The sequence below is a fragment of the Ovis canadensis genome, chromosome 26 (genome assembly GCF_042477335.2).
Source record: "Ovis canadensis isolate MfBH-ARS-UI-01 breed Bighorn chromosome 26, ARS-UI_OviCan_v2, whole genome shotgun sequence".
NCBI lineage: Eukaryota > Metazoa > Chordata > Mammalia > Artiodactyla > Bovidae > Ovis > Ovis canadensis.
Window position 1 is genome coordinate 47,623,092 of NC_091270.1, and position 23,160 is coordinate 47,646,251.

The following is a 23,160-nucleotide window of genomic DNA, read 5'->3' on the forward strand; positions in this document are numbered from 1 at the left end:
CTCCAATTAAAAAAAATTTTTTTCAAAAGGTTGCTGGGGTGTTTTGGGGCCTGGAGCAGCAGGACAAAGTGGAGCAGTACCGCAGAAGAGAGGTCCAGAGAGAGGCTTCTGTGAACTGAGGATGCTATCCAGTTCTAGTTGGATGGCAAGCCATGCGGGGTACCACATGGGCTGGAACCAGCTCCAAAATGCACTGAATGAAGTCACAGACATCGCGAGGGCCCTGCCCAAGATCAGCAAGGACTGGAGAGGGAGGGAATATCCACACCATCAGTCGACAGCATCGAGGAAGTGAAGGATGGGGACTTCCCTAGTGGTCTATCGGTCAAAGAACCCTCCTTCCAGGGCAGGGGACACAGCTTTGAGCCTTGATTGGGAAATTAAGATCCCATGTGCTGTGAAGCAACTACTGAGCCCCCATGCTCTAGAGCCCAGGCTCCAACGCAAGAGACGCCATCGCAATGCAGAAGCGCTTGTGACATACTAGAGAAGCCCTGCACTCTGCAGTGAGACGCAGCACAGCCGAACAAAAAAGTATGGATGAAAGATGCAACCGTGCAGCACAGACAGCTCACTATGGCTGTGGAGAACCTCAAGAATATCTTCCTGGGGCCCCAGATTGTGAGGGGTCCCTGGACTTCATTAAGCAAGGGGTGCTCCTGCAGGCCCCCGGGAACCTGAGGGACCTGAAACAGGGGTGCCCCTGGGAAGGGCTAATGCATAAGCACCACCACGTGGACATGACCCTCATCCATAGCTCCTTCGGGAGAAAACAGGGGATCTCAGTTGAGCTGGCCAAGCAGCTGTGGATGATGCTACAAAAGTCCCTGGCCACCATCCCTGTGACCCCATTTTGCTGGTCTCTGTTGTCAGGATCTGGCAAGGGAAGAAAAACTGGTGCATATTTGACCAAAAAATTTTGCAAACTAGCTTTGTTCTTCCTAGAAGGTCCAAGAATTGGAAGGAGGAAATGTTTGCAAAGAGCCAACTCATTGACAAAGACCTTGATGCTGGGAAAGATTGAAGGCAGGAGAAGAAGGAGGTGACAGAGGAGATGGTTGGATGGCATCACTGACTCAATGAACACGAATTTAAGCAAACTCTGGGAGATAGTGAAGGACAGGGGAGCCTGGTGTGCTGCAGTCCACGGGGTCACAAAGAGTCAGACATGACTGAACAACAACAATGTTTGCTCTCTTGGACAGAATCAAGGCTGCTAGAATTGAGGGCACATAGGCAGACCGCAGGTTATCCAACAAGGAGTGGTCCATCTCCCACCTGGAAGTCATATGGAAGCATGTCCTGGATGACCTCATTGCAACCAAAGACCCCATGATTGAGTGCTTTCCTCCCCATTATGAGATTTTCAGAAACCTCCTCAATCACTAAGCACTGAGAACCTGGATACAAATCTCGTGGGAAGATCTAGAAGCAAAAGAAATGATGAGCCTGTTTGACGTGGGTCTTGAACACCAACACAAGCACAGAGATGGTGGGGAACATGGAGCTGGTCCCAGAAATTGACGTCAGTGCCCTAGAGGTTATACTTCCTTCAGATGTGGTGTCTGAACTGCTCCGTAGGTACATGTCAGCTCCCACTTCAAACACCGTTGTCTGGCTGCGGAAATCACTAGATGCAGACACTAAAGATGGCATGAAAGGGACTGAGCCCAGAGCTGACCCACGTGGGAACGCTCCCTGCCATCATCTTCTAGATTTTCCAACAGATTCTTTAAGTTGTTACTCAGATAAGTGAAGATTTTAAAATAAAGGTACTAGTGTTTTCAGTAAATGAATTCTTTAAAAAAAATGTTTTATCGTGGTAAAAGTCACACAATATAAAATGTACTATTTTAACCATATTTAACTGTATGGTTCAGGAGACTAAAGTACATTTACATTGTGAAGCTTTCGTGGTCATCCATTTCCTGAATCTTCCACCTTCCTGGACTGAGACTCTGTCCCCATTAAACACTAACTCCCCACCCCCCCGCCCCAGCCCCTGGCATCTACCAATGTCCTTTCTGACTCTATGAATTTGACTCTTATAGAGATGAAACTCAGATGAAACTCTGTAGATAGAACATCTGAAATACTGGCAATACCCACACTGTTATGGGTTATGTTATGTTCAGGATATGACAGCAATCGTCACAACTGCCAGACCTTTATGGAACCCTGGGTCAGTTTAAAGAGGAAGTATTTTAAAAATGAAATGGAGGCTATTCTCTCAAATCATCCCACCCTCATCTTCTCCCACAGAGTCCAAAATTCTGTTCTTTACATTTGTGTCTCTTTTGCTGCCATGAATATATTCCCATCTTTCTAGCATTGAAACATGCATATTACCATGGGTAAAATAGATGACCAGTCCAAGACTGATGCATGAAGCAGGGGACTCAAAGCTGGTGCACTGCGACAACCCAGAGGGATGGGGTGGGGACAGAGGTGGGAGGGGGGTTCAGGATGGGGGCCCCACGTGCACCCGTGGCTGATTGATGTCGATGTATGGCAAAAACCACAGTATTGTAATTATCCTCTAATTAAAATAAATTAACTTAAAAAAATGAAATGGAAGAGTGAACCAAATATGGATGGGGTATTAGACAACATTGTTGCAAGGAGGCTGCAGCAGTTACCTGGAGGAGGTCTTCTGGGATCTGGAGCAACATCTAGGTGAGCCGATGGCAAAGAAGTGGCTGTTAGGCTCAAATACTGTAGCCATCGTCTGTGTTACCATGGAAGCATATTTCAATGATGTTGCCAAAATTCAAAACCATATGGAAAGAGGGTGACAGCAAGTGGGGGTGGGGTCCCTAATCGGCCACCACGCAGAAGCACGTCTCATCCTGGAGCACCAAGGAGCACAAACAGGGTGCCAAGAAGACCATCAGGGAGGCTGAACAGCTCCACTTCCTGTTCTGGAAGTCTCCAGATTTGGTAAAGATGCAGGTGGGCACAGTATCATTACTGCCACCCTTGCAGAAGTCATTAAATTAGCAAGCCCTCTGTGCTCTGCCTGGAAGTTTCAACTTTGATCAGCGAATACCCAGGCATCAAGGATGACTGCACTGGCACACTGCTGGCCACCCAAGGGGACACCTACCAGGACATGGTGTCAACCATCACTGAGGCTCTGGAACAGGGCCTGATGGCAGGAAATCCAAGCTATGTGCCCATCTTCAAGGGAATCACAGCTCTCAGTCTGAACATGGTATGACTTCTCAAGTAGCCCAATGGTTTCCAGTTTTGTGTAGCTCATTCTGCAGGCAACCACCCCCCCTCCACCCTCAGAAATGTGCTAAAGCGAAAGAGACTCTGGTAGTTCTCAGTAGGTGTTTCAGGTCCTCGTGCTTGTTTGCTGTGGGGTCTATCTGATGTCTACAAGGTGTCCGAACACACGGCTTTTTGAAGAACAAGTGCCCTACTGCCTGTGGTTCCTCCAGCTCTCTCATTTCTGTGTAAACATCCTTTGAGAGTCAGGACTCTGCTGGAAAATGCCTTATGGTTGAAAGTTTATCATGGTGGAAAAGACTTGTAGAGAGGGAAGAGGCCCTGTCTTCCTTCCCTGGGGGGTCTCCACCCTGCTGCTTAATAAAAGAGTTGAAACTTCTCCACAGACCTGAAAACAAACAGGAGAAATTTACCAGAGAATGATAATCTATCAAAAAAGTATTTTAAAAGTACAAGAAATAAAATTATAAATATCAGAGGTGGGTTAACAGCTGTTTGAGTGGAGAGAAAGGTAAAATTAGTGAATTGGAAAACAGGTTAGCAGAAAAAAAAAAGTACAGAGTAAATCCTGAAAAAGAAAAACATGCATAAATGTGTTTAGGAGACATATGAGACATGGAAATAAGGTGCAAAAATGTACTTAAAGTCCAAGAAAAATAGGAGAGAGAGAAAGCGTGAGCATGTGGGACAGAGAAAAATATTTGAGGAAATGCTGAGAATTATCTTAAACTGAAGACATCAACACATATATTTAAGTCTCTGTGAACCCCAACCATGACTAATGAAAAAAATTCCTAAACATCTCATAGTAAAAAAATCTTCAAATTAAACTAAGTTAGAATATTTTAAAGGCATCTGGAGTTGTTGTGTTTTTTTTTTTAAGTCACATTATATCCAAAAATGTTACAACAAGATTGAAGGCTGACTTTTCTACAGAAACAATGAAGCAGGGAAATAGCACATTTAAAGTTCTAAAAATAAGAAAGCTGAAGATCTATCATTTTATGCCCAGAATGATAATTTATAGACAAATGCAAAATATAAAAATTACCAGACAGACAGAAAGTGAAAGAATTTATCACCTTCAGACTAATATTTTAAAAGAAGTGCTAAAAGGAATTATTTAGACAAAAGGAAAAGATTCATGAATGGAAATGCAGTAAAAAATGAAGAGCAGAAAAAGGTAAATATATAGATAAATGCAAGTTAACATTGTTTTTTATAAACAATCAGTTCAGTTCAGTTGCTCAGTCATGTCTGCCTCTTTGTGACCCCATGAACCACAGCACGCCAGGCCTCCCTGTCCATCACCAACTCCCGGAGTCCACTCAAACCCATGTCCATTGAGATGGTGATGCCATCCAACCATCTCATCCTCTATTGTCCCCTTCTCCTCTTGCCCTCAATCTTTCCCAGCATCAGGGTCTTTTCAAATGAGTCAGCTCTTCGTATCAGGTGGCCAAAGTATTGGAGTTTCAGCTTCAACATCAGTCCTTCCAATGAACACCCAGGACTGATCTCCTTTAGGATGGACTGGTTGGATCTCCTTGCATAGTAATATCATTTTGTGGGATTTAAAATAAACATGGGAGAGAGATAAATGGAATTTAAGATAGCTAACATTTGTGTCTTGCTGGAAATTGATAGAAAACAGTGGTGAAAATACTACTTTTTAGTAACTTTATTAAGTGAGAGATGCACATCATAATTTCTTGGATAAATACTAAGAGAATAATACAAAGTGCATAATGAACGAGAAAAGAGCAAAATGGAAAGAAAAGTTTGATTAATCAAAAAGAGGAGAAGCATGTAAAAAAAAAATTTTAAGGCCAATAACAATCAACTAATAAAATAGTGGCTGCACCAATTTACATTCTTTTGTGGTTTCAACAAATTTCAGAATTGTTTGCTCAATTTCTGTGGGAAATGCCCTTTGAATTCTAACAGGGAACAAATACAGTCCAACAAAGAAAAGTTCAGGATAAGATGGCTTCACTATTGAATTCCAAACATTTAAAATGTATGTAAGGCCACCCCTTCTCAGTCACTTCCAAAGAGAGGCAGGTAGCGATGCCTCAAAGCACATTTCCTCTGCAGGGTGTATTTGTTCTGCAGTGAGAGGGCCTCCCCAGAACACCCATTGACTCTAATGACAGAAGCAAAAGTCCTAGCTGATTTTGGCTGGAAAGCAAAAAACTCTGGCCCAAAGCAGTGCTATGCAGGGCCCGAGTGAAAGTGTGATTTGGGGGCAGGGTCGATGGATGCCAATCAACTATTCTTGAGTTTCCAAACTATCTGACATTTGAGGAGCTATATTTTGAAGGAGTTAGGTAGGAAAAGGCCCTTTTGGTGTATACACTGGCATCCTTATGAAGGGCTTCCCTGGCAGAGATCGTGGCTCAGTGGCTTCCGTTATCAGTGGATGCTGTCTGTAGGGAGGGAACATAATACAGTTTATTCCATAACACTGTTTATTTGCTTCTGGAGTTCTTATATGATTCCTCTTTCTATGCCCTTTCTTTTACCTTTCCTAAAATGTGGCTTAAGGTAATCTATTACAGAAGCAAGGAAATTATATTTCCTGTTTCTACTACCTGCATCTCCTCTGGGACATGCCAGGTTGTCGGTCTCTCCATGGTGACTGAGTAGGGCTGGAATTAGACCAGACTACCTTGCCTGGAGAATCCCAGGGACGGGGGAGCCTGGTGGGCTGCCGTCTATGGGGTCACACAGAGTCGGACACGACTGAAGCGACTTAGCAGCAGCAGCAGCAGCAGCGCCTTTGCATCCAGTGGAGGACCCAGCTCCTGAGTCTCCCTGTATCTGGCTGTCTTCTACCCTAGCAGGGACTGCTCCATTATTTTGAACAGAAAAGGTCACCTTAATAGTTGGACAATTCTTCTGAGTGGTCAGTTGATTTTACACAGGGATTTTCTCCTGTGTTTGGTGTTTGGATCTGCTATCACTAGAGAGGCTACATATGAGGACATCAGCTGACTAAGTTGATTTTCCAAAATTCTTACAGGGACAGAGGGTGGTGGGGGTTGGGCGTAGGGAAGGACGGTTCAGGAGGTGAAGCAAGAGATGGGGAGGGACAAGGAGAGGCAGATGAGGCTTCACTCGCTTGCTGGCTGCTCACCTCCTGCTGTGTGGCTGGGCTCCCAACAGGCCATGGACCCAGTCTCCAGGGATTGGGGACCCCTGACTTAAGGCAATGACTATTCAACAACCATCATGGAAGTCTGGGGGAGTTCGATTTTTAGATCACGCTATGTGTACACAGGATCTTAGTTCCCTGACCAGAGATCAAACTTGTGGTCCCTTACACAGGAAGCTCAAAATCTTAACTACTGGACCATCAGGGAAGCCCCTTAAGGGAACTATCTTAATGATATATCAACCAGCATTGCCATACAAATGCTCATATGGCTGTTACCCTTCCTATTACTAGAGCCCAGGGACAGGGCCTCCCTCTGCCCAGAATCCAGACAATTTGAGGATAATGACAAACAGGGGAATTCTGAAATAGCTGGAAAAAGCCTCACTCCTTAAATGAAATCTAGTCACCTGAGCAGTCACACCAGAGGCAATCAATAAACTTTTCACAATGAATTAATAGCCAGAGATGGATGCTTTTGCTTCATCATTTACCTACTAGAGGCATCCGGCCACATTGTCATCAGTTTGTGCTGCTTCACAGGTCAGAAACTGTTAGATTCGCGGGCTGGTACACAAAGAAGGACAGCAGTGCCTAGAGAGTGGCTAGACAACAAGAAAGGAGGGGGGCTGGGAGGGCTGTGAGTTGAGGGGGGAAGTGGAGATTTGATTCTGAAGAGAAAAATCCTTACTGGGTCAAGGCCGCTTTTGCATAATTCCATTATCACCAGGAAGAAGAGAAATAATCATATTAGGTGAGTGCTGCACCGCTCGACGTGGCTTGTCTTACCTTACTTTTGAAGTCAGACAGGTTTAATTGCTTTGTGTGAGTGAGTTGTTCAGAAGGCACCCAATCAATAAGGCAGGTACTGCCAGAGCGAAGCGGGGGAAGTTTTTGATGTTGACAATGACATACAATCTTGTGCAGAAAGGAGTAATCCATTCAGTCACAGTTATGGGGGGAAAAAAGTTATCTGTGTGTTGCTCTGGGGAGCAGAGGCAGTGTCACCCGGGAGGGTGGGCTCCAGGCAGGCTGACCACAGGGCATCAGTGTGCTGGCAGCTCAGCCCAAGAGCAGGCTCCAGGCAGGCTGGGCACAGAGCAAGGGCTGTGCTTTCTGGAGCCTCCTGGTCTTCTGTGCAGAGTAGTGGGCCTCCACACCTGCACAGGAGGCTGTCAGCATCAACTCCACCGCATTTTCTGCTTACAGAGCCCAAGCATCTCGTCAATTTGTGTTTCAATTTCTGTGAAGTCCAGTGCAGTCCCCAGTAAGGCTCTGCTCATCCACTGCTCAGCTGACTCCAGGTGAAGCTTACCAGAAAGTTCCCCTACAATGGACCATAGGTAGTCAGGGAATTGTTTTTGTTTTTGCTTTTGTTTTTAGCCTAGATCTCACTGTAGAAATACTCAGTATGAGGAAAGAGAACGAAAGTTGTGATAGTCATTTGCGAATGTCTTCCAAACTCAGGTGACAGTTGCTCGAAACTGGCCCTAGTGGTAGTATTTGCACCACAGAACCCAGTACGCTGTACAAATAAGGGGTTTGTTTATTTTGTGAGAGTTGGTTGTTAAGCACCTACCAGCACAATCCTGGGTGAGGGCAGAGGACAGAAATAGGAGCCTAGAATTTGACATCCTTAATTAACCCTCTATTCCCACTCTCCTAGCAGCTGCTCACATGGCTCAACTGAATCTCTCCTCTATAGCCTGACGAGCACCACAGGTCATAACTCACTGCAGAATATTTCACGTGTGCTTTTGTCTTCAATCAGATTCATATTTTGGAAAGGTGACCCTGGCCACAGTGTGTTGGATAGACTGAAAGGGTATAAAATCAGAGATCCTATCAAAGGCAAAGACATCAGATAGTAATATAATTGCTTTTATCCAAATAAAAGATAAGACCTGAATTAAGGCAGGATAAGTGGAAAGAGAGGACAGACCTAACGGATGCTCAAGAAATAGAATTGGCAGGATTTATTGACTGATGGAGTGTCAGGGTGAGAAAAAGATAAGAGTAGATGATAACATCCAAGTTTTTTTATAATTCTGCCATTCCTCAACACAGAAGGAACAGCAGATTTTGGTGGGAACTTGATGACTTTGGAGCAAGCTGAGAAGCCTGAGAAGCAGGTAGATGGAACTAGCTCTCAGAGGAGAAGAGTTAACTTGAATACATTTTGAAAGGAGGAACGTGGTGGTAAGTGACAGCAGGTAATAAGAAGGTATCACCCAGAGATGCTGTGAAATGATAAGAGTCCAAGGAAGACACAGTCATAGAAAACAACAGGAAAAGGCTCTTGAAGAGAATCAAGACTCTGCAGACGACAGAAGAATGCTGGTCACTGAAACTGTAGAGTTCTAGGAAGAAGCAAAGTGAGACAAGTCATAGAATTGAACAGCCATTTAAATAAAATACCAGGCCATCACAATATTGTAAAGGAATAATTCTCTAATTTAATTAATTAAAAAATAAAACATCAGGCCCATGATCAGAAAAGGCCCATGAAGTCAAACGTAGACTGCAGACATTTGAAGAACAAGTGAGCAAAAAGGAGAAATAACAGAAAACAAGCAAAGAAGGAAGTCTAGGCTTGGAAGGTAGGGAGAGTCATTCCCAATTAGACTGTAGACAACACACGTGGTAAAAAACTATTTGCTCTTCCTAACCTAACCACTAAGTAGCTAGTACAATGTAGGGTCAAGGGAGGACTTTATTTCTAAGATGGACCACAGACTGGGTCACGATTGAATGCTATGCCGAAGGGACCAATGGGGACAAAGTTGGCAACTTGGGAGGGAGAAAGAGAACAGAGATGCAGTAAGGTCTAGATCAGGGTCCCGTAACCTCTGGGATCCAATGCTTGATGATCTGATGTAATAAAAATAGTAATAGAAATAAATGCAATGCACTTGAATCATCCCCAAACCACCCCCCACCCTCAGGCAATGGAAAATTGTCTTCCACAAAATGGGCCCCTGGTGCAAAAAAAGTTGGGGACTGCTGGCAGAGTCAGTCAAGAGCCTAGATCTTAAAGAGGGAATGGCCTTAATGCAAGAAATGATATCTCTTTCTGTAAGACCAGAAATATGGATATGAGAATACATGCAAATATAAATAGCTTCTGGATGCTGGAAACTGAGGGAGCTTATGCCTCATTTTCTCTTAAAGTTCCAAAAAATTAAGGAGAGTGGCAGATTTTTGAAATAAGCATCACAAGGAAGGGGGCATAACACTCTACTCTAAGGATACATTATCGTTTAATGCTGTAATGCACAGACATAAATTTATTGTTTGGTGTATGTATAAGGCCCCCTTTAGCATCTGTACTGTCATAGATATAATAGCACATCTTACCCAGAATTACTATTACTCATTTGTATACCCACTTTTCTATCTAGAAATAAACTTCAGTTCAGTTCAGTTCAGTTGCTCAGTCATGTCCGACTTTGTGACCCCATGAATCGCAGCACGCCAGGCCTCCCTGTCCATCACCAACTTCCAGAGTTCATTCAAACTCATGTGCATCAAGTCGGTGATGCCATCCAGCCATCTCATCCTCTGTCGTCCCCTTCTCCTCCTGCCCCCAGTCCCTCCTAGCATCAGAGTCTTTTCCAATGAGTCAACTCTTTGCATGAGGTGGCCAAAGTATTGGAGTTTCAGCCTCAGCATCAGTCCTTCCAATGAACACCCAGGACTGATCTCCTTTAGGATGAACTGGTTGAATCTCCTTACAGTCCAAGGGACTTGCAAGAGTCTTCTCCAACACCACAGTTCAAAAGCATCCATTCTTCAGTGCTCAGCTTTCTTCACAGTCCAACTCTCACATCCATACATGACCACTGGAAAAACCATAGCCTTGACTAGATGGACCTTTGTTGGCAAACTAATATCTCTGCTTTTTAATATGCTATCTAGGTTGGTCATAACTTTCCTTCCAAGGAGTAAGCATCTTTTAATTTCATGGCTGTAGTCACCATCTGCAGTGATTTTGGAGCCCAAAAAGTAAAGCCTGACACCGTTTCCACTGTTTCCCCATCTATTTCCCATGGAGTGATGGGACCAGATGCCATGATCTTCATTTTCTGAATGTTGAGCTTTAAGCCAACTTTTTCACTCTCCTCTTTTACTTTCATCAAGAGGCTTTTTAGTTCCTCTTCACTTTCTGCCATAAGGGTGGTGTCATCTGCATATCTGAGGTTATTGATATTTCTCCTGGCAACCTTGATTCCAGCTTGTGCTTCTTCCAGCCCAATGTTTCTCCTGATGTACTCTTCATAGAAGTTAAATAAGCAGGGTGACAATATACAACTTTGACGTACTCCTTCTCCTATTTGGAACCAGTCTGTTGTTCCATGTCCAGTTCTAACTGTTGCCTACTGACCTGCATACAGATTTCTCAAGAGGCAGGTCAGGTCGTCTGGTATTCTCATCTCTCTCAGAATTTTCCACAGTTTATTGTGAACCACACAGTCAAAGGCTTTGGCATAGTCAAGAAAGCAGAAATAGATGTTTTTCTGGAACTCTCTTGCTTTTTCCATGACCCAGCGGATGTTGGCAATTTGATCTCTGGTTCCTCTACCTTTTCTGAAACCAGCTTGAACATCAGGGAGTTCACGGTTCACGTATTGCTGAAGCCTGGCTTGGAGAATTTTGAGCATTACTTTCCTAGCATGTGAGATGAGTGCAATTGTGCGGTAGTCTGAGCATTCTTTGGCATTGCCTTTCTTTGGGATTGGAATGAAAACTGACCTTTTCCAGTCCTGTGGCCACTGCTGAGTTTTCCACATTTGCTGGCATATTGAGTGCAGCACTTTCACAGCATCATCTTTCAGGATTTGAAATAGCTCAACTGGAATTCCATTACCTCCACTAGCTTTGTTCGTAGTGATGCTTTCTAAGGCCCACTTGACTTCGCATTCCAGGATGTCTAGCTCTCGGTGAGTGATCACGCCATCGTGATTATCTTGGTCGTGAAGCTCTGTTTTGTACAATTCTTCTGTGTATTCTTGCCACCTCTTCTTCATATCTTCTGCTTCTGTTAGGTCCATACCATTTCTCTCCTTTATCGAGCCCGTCTTTGCATGAAGTATTCCCTTGGTATCTCTAATTTTCTTGAAGAGATCTCTAGTCTTTCCCATTCTGTTATGAAATAAACTTAGAGTTTAAAAAAAGGCTTCTAGCCCAGTGGATTGCCTGAAGTCTACTGGGTGATTAACAAATATTTGCTGAGTGATTGACTAAATGAGTAGATGTTGCATTAGTCCAGCCTCCCCAACTCAACTGTAGACATCGTATCTTAAAGTTGGTAAGTGTCCTCAAAATGAACTGGGCACCTTAGAAACCAAAGTGTTGTAGTAAAAGATCAAGAAATGCATTCTCAGAGAGAAGCTTCAAAGGAGGGAGGAATGGAGCAGCCCCTGCTAGGGACCTCCCTAGTGGTCCAGTGGCTAAGACTCCACACTCACAATGCAAGGGAACTGGGTTCAATTCCTGGTCAGGGAACTAGATCCTGCATGCTGCAGCTAAGACCTGGTGCAGTTAAATCAAAAATACACTTTTAAAAGGTACAGCTTTTTTTCTGTCTGACATCTTAGTGAGGCGACAGTGGTAGCAGCTGCTCTCCCAATTTCACTCTGCCACCCGAGGAGGACAAGAAGAAGAAAGATGCCAGAAGGTCAGCCAAGCAAGACAAAGCTCCAGTGAACAAATCTCAGGGCAAGAATAAAAAGAAGTGTTCCAGAGGCAAAGTTGGAAATGAGCTCAATAACCTAGTCTTCTTTGACAAAGCAACCTATGACACCCTGGAAAGAAGTTCCCAACTATAAGCTTGTAACTCCAGTCTCTGAGAGACTGAGAAACCGTAGTTCCCTGGCCAGGGCAGCCCTTCAGGAACTCCTTAGTAAAGGACTTGGTACACTGCTTTCAAAGCACAGAGCTCAGGTAATTTGTTCCAGAAACACCAAGGGTGGAGATGCCACAGCTGCCAGTGAAGATGCAGGAGCCCAGTCCACCAACTGCATTTGGCAAAACAAAACTATATGAAATCAAAACAAACAAATCACTCAACCTGTAGCAGAAAATACAACGATCTTCCCCCTCCCAACAGTTCAGTTATGGATTTTTTTTTTTTTCAAATTTTAGGGAATGTATCCTTTGAGCATCCAGAAGCATTGGGGTTTCTGTTTCTTAGTGGAATCAGCAGGTGACATGCCAGGGTTATCAGCATCCCTTGCCCAACCTGTTGGCTGGCTTCTTGAACCGTTGTCCCCACAATCTATAGAGACTGAGGCCCAGAGGAGGTAACCAGTTAGTGTCAGATGTGTCCCTGGGTCATGGGTTTCCCAGTTCGAGGCCTGGGCTCCCTATTGCCAGCTGTCTGTGCTGACAGACAGAAAAATCCCTCAGGCAGGTTGTAAGAGGCGGTCTCTCTCTGCCCTGCTCTGAGTGTCCCACAGCAAATGCTAGTGACAGGGAAACGTCTTAATACAGCATGTTGTTTAGCATAATTGATGTGCAGATGCGGCAGCGGGAGAAACAAGCCCAGTTAATTGGTCTCTCAACCTACATTAGCTTTTGCATCTCAGCCAATTAGGCAGGGGCCAGAGGGCCCTGTGCGTGGCCATTAGATCCTGCCGTGCAGGGGCTAGAAAGGTGCTGGCAGTCAGGTTCAGACGACTCCGATGCGCGCTGTGTGCAGCTGCACTGAGGCCAAGCCATCTGTCCATTCAAGAACAGGAGACCTTAAACAACCAGCCCGGAAGGTGAAAAGCAAGGAAGGGGATATTTAGGAGAGGAAAATCTGGGCTCTCGCACGGGCTGGAGGCATCTTCGAAGCGTCTGGATTTGAAGGATATAAAACTAATACTAGTCCTACAGCCATCTTCCTAATGAACCCAGAGCCCGGCTCTGTTCTCTGAGCCTCAGCATATTTGGAAATGCCCAGGACACAAAGGAAGGGTGTGTTCCAAGGAGACACTATAAGATCGCTGCTCAAAGTGAGGTCCTCACATCAGCATCAAGACCACCGTCTGGTTGGAGGGTCAGGAAGGTAGATCCCAGGCGCACTCCTGACCAGCTGAATCAGAATCTGCATTTTAATTATTTATTTATTTATTTATTTGGCTGCGTGGGGTCTTAGTTGCAGCACTCCAGGTCTTTGTTAGATTACGTGGGATCTTCATTGCAGTGCATGGACTTTCTAATGGTGTGCAGGCTTATCAGTTGCTCCATGTCAAGTGGGGTCCCCAAATGGGGATCAGACTCACATTCCCTGCATTGCAAGGTGGGTTCTTAACCACTGGGTCACCAGGGAATCCCAGAACCTGCAGTTTATCAAGATTCCTAGGCGTTCCATGTGCCCGTGAAAGTCTGAGAAGCAGCACTCCAGGCCAGGGGGCAGCAAATACATTTTATCAGAACTCAGCATGTCCATTTGCTGATCTCTTAATTCGGTGGTCTTCTTGCTACAGTCATGGGGTTGAGAAGTTGTGATGGAGATCTTGTGTCCTGCATGCCTGAAATAAAGAGCTGGCTTTTTATGAAGAGTTGGCCCACCTCTGTTCTGGGCAGAAAATCTCTGCCAATTCATGTGGCCAACATTCCTGTTAGTCCTCAGAGGGCAGGTGAGTGGCAGGTGTTAAATTTACTGTATAAACATTGTCACGGGCATTAGGGACAGTGGAGAAAATGTCAAATGATTTCAATTCAGGTGCTGAGGCATTTGTAAGATTACATAGACACCAGCAAAAGTTGGCCAACATTGAACTTTCTGCTACTTTGAGTCAGATGGTTTGAAGGATCCCTTCTCTCCCTCATATACAGAGTATAAAGAAATAATGACAATCTTGCAGTCTTAATCAAGCAGTCATTGAATTTCCATATCTCTGTTGCATCCTTGAAAGCATGTTCATGGTGACTGAGAAAGATTCCCCTTTTTCTAAATATACTAAGAGGTTACGTTGATTTTATGTCAATTTGGGGAGGTAATTTTATACAGGATGAATTTTGCAAAGAGACTACATTCTCCCCCAGTTGAATTTCACCAGGGTGAAATATGAAAACAGGTGTGACTGTTCTGCTTTATATATGGCAAAAGGCTTGCTGAAAATATGCATTCCTTGGTGCACAGCATAAAGAGCTTATGCAAAGTCTCCACGAAGACTGTAGTGGCTCATGGTAAGGAAGAGGCCTGCTCAAGCAACATTTCTGAAATTGCTGAGACAGTTTGATAAAAAGATCCTGGCCTGGAGCTTCTAGACTTGTGTTTGCAAGCATATTTTAAAAAAAAGAAAAAAAAGGCACCTCCCTGGTTTTGGAAACCTTTGGAGTTTTCCAAGCTAGTGCTTCCCAAGTCAGTCTGTCCTTCTATCTTCTGTATCTCTCTCTGCCTCTGTCTCTCTCTCTCACACACACACACACACACACACGCACCATCAACAAAAGCCGGGCTGCAGAGACTCCAGACGCATGCATCAATCATAATTGTACTAGTGCCAGCAGTCATGTAACTGCTTAAAGACCTCAACAGCCTTCTGGCACTTAAAGGGGGGAAAAAATCATCTAATTAATCACAGGTGAAACAGCTTGGACTGTCTCCAAAAGACCCTGAATTTACTGCCAAGCTTTGATGCTAATTTTCTTTCTAAGTAACCCCCTGAAGAAATTTACGATTAGGTAATTAAAGTAATGAATAAAGAGATACTTAGGTAGAAGGGAAAGAGGAGAGGGAAAAGTCCATATTTCCATCCTGTAATAAACACATCTGGGCATGCACCATTTGAAGACCCCAACTTAAAGGTCCCCAAGTGGCTTTCTCTTGAAGAATATTGTAAAAATCAATATTTGAAAGACCAAAATGAAGCATACAAATGAAGTTGGAGCAGGTCACTTGGTAGAGTCTGTAAGACAAAGAAGGAAATCTGCCTTCTACCAGATATTTGTTCTTGACTCTTTTTTTTAAGGCCACAGCTTGTGTCCTATTGGGAGGTCAGTGCTGGTTTCTCCCTGTGAGCTGATTGGCTAGCATCACAGGTTGGAGGTTAGCCAATTCCCCATCTCCCTGCTGTGATAGATCCTAGTTTTCTAAGTTTAATTGGCTGGAAGGAAATTGCTCCCATCTCTGGTCAGGAAGCGTTCAGGGGAAGGCCTTGAATTTTCTCATCCCGGACCTGATCCTTCCCTCTGTCTCTAACGCTCAATACTGGAACATTCCAGGAATGGGAGCTTTAGTTAATTGGCTGCTTTGGGTTTCAGAGTTAAACAGTAATACCCCTCATTTAAAGGAATCAGAGTTTCTGCTAGCCTCCAAAGTGCCTAGAGCTTCAATCCTCCCTGGAAGAACTTGTTAGCAAGTCTTGTTCATCTTAGGAAAAATACTATGATAAGCATAATGCTTTTTAAAAAATAATTCAGACTTGTGACTTTTTGAATGGAAAGCTCTTTGCTCTGACTGATATCTTATACCTTCAAGATAGATTATATGTGTTTTTTTTTTTGCAGGTCAGATCAGAACAGGTCTCTTTTTCATTTCCTTACTGAGTCCAGCAGAGGGTGGGTACTATTTTCAGACTGTTACTTACTTGCATCACAGTGTTATATTAACAAGGCATTCAGAAATAGAAAAGCAAATACTGTATGTGAACGCGTATATGCAGGCTTCCCTGGCAGCTGAGTCAGTAACGAATCTGCTTGGAATTCTGGAGATGTAGATTCGATTCCTGGGTCAGGAAGATCCCCTGGAGAAGGAAAGTGCAACCCACTCTAGTTCTTGCCTGAAGAATCACGTGGACAGAGCTGCCGGGTAGGCTACAGTCCATGGGGTCACAGAGACTTGGACGTGACTTAGCGACTAACCCACCACGTGTGGAATCTGGAAAACTTGGTATAGATGATCTCCGTTACAAAGCATAAATAGAGACACAGATGCACAGAATGAAAGTATGGAGAGCAAGGGAGGAAAGAGTAGACGGAATAAATTGGGAGATTGGATTGACATATACACACTGCTGACACTGTGGATAAAATAGATAACTAATGAGAACTTACATTATAGCACGGGAAACTCAGTGCTCTGTGGTGAGCTAAATGGGAAGGAATGCAAAAGAGGGTGGATATGTATGGCTGATTCACCTTGCTGTACAGTAAAAACTAACCCAACATTGTAAAGCAACTCTACTCCAGCAAAAATTTTTAAAAGAGAAGATATGTATAATGGCTACCCACTCCAGTATTCCTCCCTGGGAAATCCCATGGACCAGAGGAGCCAGACAGACTACAGTCCATGGGGTCGTAAGAGTTGGACATGACTTAGTGACTAAACCAGTAGTAGTTGTGGGCTTCCCTGGTATAATCTTGATGATGTGATCACTAATCTAGAGCCAGACATCCTGGAATGTGAAGTCAAGTGGGCCTTAGAAAGCATCACTACAAACAAAGCTAGTGGAGGTAATGGAATTCCAGTTGAGCTATTTCAAATCCTGAAAGATGATGCTGTGAAAGTGCTGCACTCAATATGCCAGCAAATGTGGAAAACTCAGCAGTGACCACAGGACTGGAAAAGGTCAGTTTTCATTCCAATCCCAAAGAAAGGCAATGCCAGAGAATGCTCAAACTACCGCACAATTGCACTCATCTCACATGCTAGGAAAGTAATGCTCAAAATTCTCCAGGCCAGGCTTCAGCAATACGTGAACCATGAACTCCCTGATGTTCAAGCTGGTTTTAGAAAAGGCAGAGGAACCAGAGATCAAATTGCCAACATCCAGTGGATCATGGAAAAAGCAAGAGAGTTCCAGAAAAACATCTACTTCTGCTTTCTTGACTATGCCAAAGCCTTTGACTGTGTGGGTCACAATAAACTGTGGAAAATTCTGAGAGAGATGGGAATACCAGACCACCTGACCTGCCTCTTGAGAAATCTGTATGCAGGGCCGGAAGCAACAGTTAGAACTGGACATGGAACAACAGACTGGTTCCAAATAGGAAAAGGAGTACGTCAAGGTTGTATATTGTCACCTTGCTTATTTAACTTATATGCAGAGTACATCATGAGAAATGCTAGACTGGAAGAAACACAAGCTGGAGTCAAGAATGCCGGGAGAAATATCAATAACCTCAGATATGCAGATGACACCACCCTTATGGCAGAAAGTGAAGAGGAACTAAAAAGCCTCTTGATGAAAGTAAAAGAGGAGAGTGAAAAAGTTGGCTTAAAGCTCAACATCCAGAAAACGAAGATCATGGCATCTGGCCCCATCACTCCATGGGAAATAGATGGGGAAACTGTGGAAACAGTTTCAGACTTTATTTTTTTGGGCTCCAAAATCACTGCAGATGGTGACTGCAGCCATGAAATTAAAAGATGCTTACTGCTTAGAAGAAATGTTATGAGCAACCTAGATAGTATATTCAAAAGCAGAGACATTACTTTGCCAACTAAGGTCCATCTAGTCAAGGCTCTGATTTTTCCTGTGGTCATGTATGGTTGTGAGAGTTGGACTGTGAAGAAGGCTGAGCACTGAAGAATTAATGCTTTTGAACTGTGGTGTTGGAGAAGACTCTTGAGAGTCCCTTGGACTGCAAGGAGATCCAACCAGTCCATTCTGAAGCAGATCAGCCCTGGGATTTCTTTGGAAGGAATGATGCTAAAGCTGAAACTCCAATACTTTGGCCACCTCATGCAAAGAGTTGACTCATTGGAAAAGACTCTGATGCTGGGAGGGATTGGGGGCAGGAGAAGAAGGGGACAACAGAGGATGAGATGGCTGGATGGCATCACCGACTTGATGCACATGAGTTTGAATGAACTCTGGGAGCTGGTGATGGACAAGGAGGCCTGGTGTGCTGTGACTCATGGGGTCACAAAGAGTCAGACACGATTGAGCGACTCAACTAAACTGAACTGGTGCCTCAGTTGGTAAAGAATCCGTTTGCAGTGTGGGAGACTGGGGTTTGATCCCTGGGTTGGAAAGATACTCACTCCAGTAGTCTTTCTTGCCTGGAGTATCCCCGTGGACAGAGGAGCCTCGCAGGCTGCAGTCCACGGGGTCATAAGAGTAGGACGCAACTGAGAGACTAAGCACAGCCCACAGATCATACTGACTCAAAGATATACCCTGGAAATTTAATTTTTCACCAAGTTAGTGTTTGACTTTATGTATCTACTTTTGTTCCCTCCTGCAAGTGGAGGGGTGAAAATAATAGTCAGAATTTTGATGTAGGAGGTTAGAGATTTCATCCTCTTGAGTTCATTTCAGAGCTGAGGGGAGTGAGGCTCAGAGAGCTAAAATGATTTAGCAAAGATGCACAGGTACCAAGAAGGTAATTAAGATCATAGACTCCGAAGCAAGATACATCTGCACTGGTAAACTGCTCTGCTACTTACCAGCTGCGGACCTTAAGAAACAACTTGCCTTCTGACAGTTTTCCCCTGATTTACAAAATGAACATAATGATGTTCTTGAGTCTGAATAAAGGTTAAATACGCTAATATAGGTAAGATAATTAGCACCATGCACACACTAGAAAATAGCTTTTATGAGTTTTATTTATTGATTTTTAATTATTACGTGGTTCATTGTAGTTTTATGTTTATGGAATAGATTATTTTCCATTATACACAATTCCTTACTGCCTTCCAAGGGAGGCAGGCTCACCCTCAGGGTGGCCTTTGGTTGCTTGGGCCAGATGGGGGCAGTCAGTGTTTCTATGTAGAGGAGCTGAACCACAGCTAAACTGCTCTGTGTAATGAAATGTCACCCATTTAAGAGGCCTCTAAGTCAGAACTTCATCTTCTTCCTAGCCAACCCAGAATGATACGAGACTTGAATCTCATTCCTCGTTGAGAAGTGAAAGATCTTTTTCCCCAGAGAAAGCAGTGTCAGGATGTGTGAATCCCAGAAGAGAGGTACAGGGTGGATGGGGGGCCATTCAGCAATTTTGGTTCCTTCCTGGGTCCTCCTGAATCAGCCAGGGTTGAAGGTCCTCATTTACTCAGCCTTCCATCATCCCCACCTACTCCCCACTCCTAGAGGCCTGCGGGCTTAGTTCTCCTCTGAGCCTGTACCGAGGGAGTAGGAGAATCCTGCCAAATAGGAATTAAAAATGACAAAACAGCTGATTAGATCTGAGGTGACAAGAATGAGAAATAAAAGCCATTAGCGCCCATTTGCAACGTGCCCTCGGCAAGTCAAGTTTCAAGGTGTTCCTGCGAAGGTTATTAATGGCATGACAGTGTTTTTCGTGCAGGCATCTGATACGTGAAATCACACCAGTGTGCACGCACTGTATTCTAGATGCTAAGAGGGGCCTGCCCTCATTTATTTAGCCTCACAGACTTAAAGAGACACCCTACCTTGGCTGTCAGGGTGAGAGCGGGTGTCAATACCTACTCAGTGCTAGAAAGAACGGATGCCCGCAGTAAATAGTGTTTCTTCTACAGCCAGCGTCGGTCGGCCCATTGGCCAAGCCTGCTCTGCTGCCTGATTCTTGTATGGCCGGTGAGCAGAATGACTCTTTTATTTTGTTTTTATTTGTAATTGATTAACTTTGGGCTTTTCATGGCTGCGTGTGGGCTTTCTCTAGTCCCGGTGCTCGGCCTTCTCATTGCAGCGGCTTCTCTTGTTGCAGAGCACGGGCTCTGGAGCGTGGGCTCAAGTAGCTGCCGTGCACACGGGCTTAGTTGCCCCGCTGCAGGTGGGATCTTCAGGGATCAACCAGTGCTCCTTGCATTAGCAGGTGGATTCTTAACCACGAGACCACCAGGGAAGTCCCTTATATTTTAAAATGTTTTTTTTTTAATCAAAACATATTAGGACATATGGAAAGTTTATGACCTTCAACTACCAATGCCCATAAATAAAGTTTTATGGGAATATGGTAAGGCTCATTTGTTGCCACATAATCTATGGTTGCTTATGTGCTACAACAGTGACTGGGTGGCCCAAACACCTAAATTATTTAATATCTAGACCTCTTCAGGAGAAGTTTGCTAATACCTATCCTCTAGGATTTCTTCAATCAAACTGCCTTCCTTTGTAAAAAGTAGGCACAACTTAGCAGAATACCGTAAGGGTTTTCTGTAGAAGAATATAGCCTGGTTTTAGAGTCACAGCATGGAAATCAATTATTCCGTCTTTCCCAAGGACAACCGCTGAACCCCAAGAGCAGCAAGTTCCAGGTTTCATGACAGGTCACTGGAGTTGAGGTCCAGAAGGCCCCCTGTGGCCATCCAAACACACAGAGAAGCAGCAGTTCTAAAGGCAATCGCAGCTTCCTATTCTTTCAGAAATCATCGCAGGGGATTGATCAGAAATCTCTCTGCACTTTGGCACCCTCATATTTTACCTTCATCCATGAGAGATAAGTGAGAGCCCAGGAAAGACTTAATCCTCAATATTTTCATATCCGCCGCTGCACCATCTGGCGTCCCTATCTCATTCCTAGATCTAGATATTTTGCCAAGGTTTCTCCATGATTTCCTTCCTTTCTTGAAAATGGTTGTGGTTCTCAACCTTCATTGGTAGTTGTGTCCAAGAGACATGTTGTCCTAGGGTCTCAGATTGCTTCCAGAGTCTTTTTCCAATCAGTATTTTTTTATGCACCATTTATTTTTCATGAGGGCCATTTTAAAAGTTTTTATTTAATTTGTTACATTATTGCTTCTATTTTTTGTTTCTATTTTATGTTTTGTTTTTCTTTTTGCGGCGAGGCAAGAGTTGGACACGACTGAGCGACTGAACTGAACTGAACTGATGTGGGATCTTAGCTCTCCGGCCAGGGGTTGAAGCCACACTGCTGGCCTCGGAAGGTGACATCTTAACCATGGGACCACCAGGGGAGTCCTTCCAATCAGTTTTTATAAGTGAGGGCAGTTACACTGATCTGAAATGGAAAATAGTGTGGCTGTGGTTTGAAGGCCAGGACAGATGGTGCTGGTCCGGGAGACTTGGACACCATGTCCTCCGAGGATCAGTCATGAAAGCCTTCACTCAAAGACATGTTCAGAAAAGCTGTTAGGTGTCAATGACCGGCAGGCTCATCATCCAATAGAACAGAGGCACGGCAGGACCCATGGAAAAAGGACAAACCAAAGCCTCTGAGGAGGGCACAGCCCCTGGGCAACTTAATGGAAAAGGGGCAAATGGAATTGAGTGGAAAAGTGGGGCTGAAAGATGCTAATCAGAGAGGGGAATTGTTGGAATTTTTACAATGGAAAAAAAAATCCTTTAAAACCGAGTTATTTAATACCTTCCTGAAATGAATTGGTGGCAGAACAAGACTTTTGACTTCCTAACTGAATGCTCTTTTATTAAAGTGAAGAGTAGACAAAGAACCTTTAGCCAGTGTCTCAAGAGCTTGAGGGAGAGGATTTTGTCATTCAGTTCAGTTCAGTTCAGTCGCTCAGTCGTGTCCGACTCTTTGTGACCCCATGAATCGCAGCACGCCAGGCCTCCCTGTCCATCGCTAACTCCCGGAGTTCACCTAAACTCATGTGCATCGAGTCGGTGATGCCATCCAGCCATCTCATCCTCTGTCATCCCCTTCTCCTCCTGCCCTCAATCCCTCCCAGCATCAGGGTCTTTTCCAATGAGTCAACTCTTTGCATGAGGTGGCCAAAGTATTGGAGTTTCAGCCTCAGCATCAGTCCTTCCAATGAACACCCAGGACTGATCTCCTTTAGGATGGACTGGTTGGATCTCCTTGCAGTGCAAGGGACTTACAAGAGTCTTCTCCAACACCACAATTCAAAAGCATCAATTCTTTGGTGCTCAGCTTTCTTTCTAGTCCAACTCTCACATCCATACATGATCCTTGGAAAAAACATAGCCTTGACTAGACGGACCTTTGTTGGCAAACTAATATCTCTGCTTTTGAATATGCTATCTAGGTTGGTCATAACTCTCCTTCCAAGGAGTAAACATCTTTTAATTTCATGGCTGCAGTCACCATCTGCAATGATTTTGGAGCCCAGAAAAATAAAGTCTGATGCTGTTTCCACTGTTTCCCCATCTATTTCCCATGAAGTGATGGGGCCAGATGCCATGATCTCAGTTTTCTGAATTGTCATTATGTTCTTTATTCTTAGCTGTGTTGGGTTTCCATTGCTATTTGAACTTTTCTCTGGTTGTCAAGAGCGGCAGCTATTCTCTAGCTGTGGTACAGGGGCTTCTCATTGTGCTGGCTTCTCTCATTGCAAAGCACGGGCTCTAGGGCACGCAGACTTCAGTAAAGCTGCACGTGGGCTCAGTAGCTGCGGCTCCCAGGCTCTAGAGCCCAGGTAAATAGTTGTGGCGACACTGGATTAGTTGCTCTGTGCGTGTGGGATCTTCCCAGATCAGAGATCAAACCTGAATCACCTGCATTGGCAGGCAGACTCTTTATACCACTGGGCCACCAGGGAAGCTGGCCATTAGCTTTTTAGAACACAGAATGCTTCTCCAGGAGTAGCCATGTTTTTGGTGAGGTGGGAGCATGACCAGGAGAAGGATTTTGCACCCTGCTCTTTTATCAGAAGAGATACAATAGGCACAACCTCACTCCCGGACTAATGGAATCACAGCAGCTTCAATGTTTAGCGCTGCTCTGCAGGATAAAGTATCTCTGGTTTACACTGTGGGATGTGGGCCAAGAGCCACCCAAGGGAGTCCTGAGCCAGAGGCAGGAGATGGATCCTGGAATAGCTTTTTCCCCCCTTTCATTTCCAGAAGTTCTTTCTCCTAGGTCATCGTGGTGTTTTTTTCTCCTTTCCATGGTGCAGAATCTCTTCC

General features: G+C 44.4%; 2 pseudogenes; both read left to right on the forward strand.

Moving 5' to 3' along the window:
• The first annotated feature begins 540 nt into the window (after positions 1-540).
• LOC138430785 (exocyst complex component 3-like) lies at positions 541-3,232 on the forward strand (annotated as a pseudogene).
• Positions 3,233-7,802: 4,570 nt separating this feature from the next.
• LOC138430786 (small ribosomal subunit protein eS25-like) lies at positions 7,803-12,436 on the forward strand (annotated as a pseudogene).
• Positions 12,437-23,160: the final 10,724 nt, after the last annotated feature.